We start from the raw sequence: 2208 nt of genomic DNA, 5'->3' as shown, positions 1-2208 counted from the left end.
AATTCATACCCATTTTGCTTCTCGTGTGTACTCGTAGCTAGACTTTTGCTTGTTGTTACTTATTTAGTACCCATTAATTATTTATTTTTATTTTTATTTTTATTTGTTTACTTATTTACTTATTTACTTATTTACTTATTTATTTGTTCTTATTTAACTATATTAATACTTATTCTTAATTAATAGTTCTTTAAAGGGACGGGCCAAGGAGCTTCACGGCACGGCGCGCTACGCGAATCATGGATGCATTACTTGTTCGTTGGCTGTGAAGATATCGTGTGTAGTGGCTAGACTGGCCGTGCTAATCGTACGCTCGACAAGCATAATAGCAGTTGCTGACGGACAGAACAAAAAAAGGGAAAAAGCCGGGCTGCTCTGCATCAGCCGGGAGTCGAACCCGGAGCTAATGCTTGAAGGCATTGATGTTACCGCTACACCACTGATGCGCACTGTCCTGTCGGCGCGCAATTCCTACTAACCGTTTAGTCGGAAAACTGATACCTGGTTTCCATCTATCTAGCCTTCTGCGATAGCAAGAATAGAGCACTAGTCAGTAAAGATTAGGACAAACTGTACTAGAAGCCGATAGGCGTGAGTGTTCGAAATGTATCGGACTACAGACGATCTGTCCTACATACTTTACTGCGCGGCTGTAGGTTCCATATCCCCAGCCTTGCATTAGTGCCGACTGAATATTGCCTATGGCAGGCCTTGCTCGGCAACGACGCCCCCCTTAGGTTGGTGCGGACCATAAGGTTGTTCCTAGCTCGGCTGTTCTTTGAAGCTAAAGAACGCGTCACTGTAGCGGAAGCGGTTGGGCGAGGGAGAAAATGTGTTTGCGAACTTTCGGTTCCGTCCGGCTACTTCGTAAAGGATAGACGGATGGGTTGATTGCTGAGTGTTAGCTTAAGAGGCTTGGGAGAAAGGGAGTCTGTGACCTAAGTTGGATGATATTGGCGAGACCTTACAGGAAGTGCGAGGTAGGAGAGTGGAACTCCACGGGCTCATACGAACAGTGAAACGTTGCGACCCGTAGGTCCCAGGATCGAAACCTGGCCTCGCACTTTACCGGTTTTGTTTCTTGGAAGGAGTCATTGCGCCGGTTGGCTTCACCCCCGCTAGCGCTCCGACCAAGACGCCCAACATCCAAAACCCTTGGACACACTGGGGATTGAACCCAGGACGACTCGCATGCAAAGCGAGCATGCTACCACTGCATCATATGCCCACAACCACTTCTGCTGTGATGATCGCTGCACCAAAGGAGTTGGGGTTTTGAAATAGAAATTTGTGGATACAGAAAACGGATGTATCTGAGTAGTCCTCTTTCTCCGAGAGCTATCTGCTGTTGTTTTCTTGGGGTCTTTTACACTTTTCCGGAGCCTTTATTGCCTGTGACATTCATCGTCCAAGACTCTTGATGAGGTTTGCGGCGCGCTACGATTCTTCTTGCAAGCGCATCGCTGTGCTGTCCTTGATTCTCCATGTTTTCGGTAAGGAGCTTTTGAAATCTTGTGACGTTGATAATAAGATCTTAGCTCCTCAATTGCCAAAGGTTTTACTCTTTGCGCGAGCAACCAGTCTTTGTGTGTCTCGTATTGCGGCTCACTTGTCACTTCATCGTTGTATGGCTTCACGTAGACACATTATACCCATAGTTCATTTCCGTTAACCCTGTGATTTAAGATAGCTGCAATGCTAGTAATTTGATAATCGTCTTTCGCAACAATTGGTGGTTCTCTGGCATTGTATTTTCGAGTTGGGACACGTGGAATTGGTCCGGAAGTGTTGTCTGTTCATTTCTTTCAAGTCCAAACGGTAAGATAGATCAGATACCACTGCCTCGCGTCCATGTTCAATAAAGTACGCGGTTTTCCCTGCCGCTGCGTTAGGGTGTTGTATTGTGATTGAATTCAGCTCTATTCAGATACATAGCCGAAGTGTCTTCATACGTCGAGCTATAGCATCTTATATATCACTTGAGACTTCCGGTCATACTCTCTGTTATGAACATTGCTCCGTGGCCTGGGTATTATCCTGCCGCAAAACTCAGTCTATCTCTAGAGATGCGCAGTAACCTCGCGACGTTTTTTGCTCTAAGTGCTGGACCAGATGCACTTAAAATATTCTAGGGTTTCTCTCTTACGCAGAATAGCTTGTCTGAATCATTAGATCTTTCACTTCATTTGCCAGAACGGTTTTATCGGA

General features: G+C 45.7%; 1 non-coding gene and 1 pseudogene across 2 annotated transcripts; both read right to left on the bottom strand.

Moving 5' to 3' along the window:
- Positions 1 to 376: 376 nt before the first annotated feature.
- Positions 377 to 446, bottom strand: SJAG_16440 (annotated as a pseudogene). The gene has a single exon. The product of its transcript is annotated as a tRNA-OTHER (tRNA).
- Positions 447 to 1156: 710 nt separating this feature from the next.
- SJAG_16439 lies at positions 1157 to 1228 on the bottom strand. Its single transcript has one exon. It is a non-coding gene; the product is annotated as a tRNA-Ala (tRNA).
- Between the last annotated feature and the right edge of the window lie 980 nt (positions 1229 to 2208).

The sequence above is a fragment of the Schizosaccharomyces japonicus genome, assembly GCF_000149845.2.
Source record: "Schizosaccharomyces japonicus yFS275 unplaced genomic scaffold supercont5.12, whole genome shotgun sequence".
Lineage (NCBI taxonomy): Eukaryota > Fungi > Ascomycota > Schizosaccharomycetes > Schizosaccharomycetales > Schizosaccharomycetaceae > Schizosaccharomyces > Schizosaccharomyces japonicus.
The sequence above is the reverse complement of the archived record's forward strand: the minus strand, read 5'-3'. Positions and strand labels throughout refer to the sequence as shown.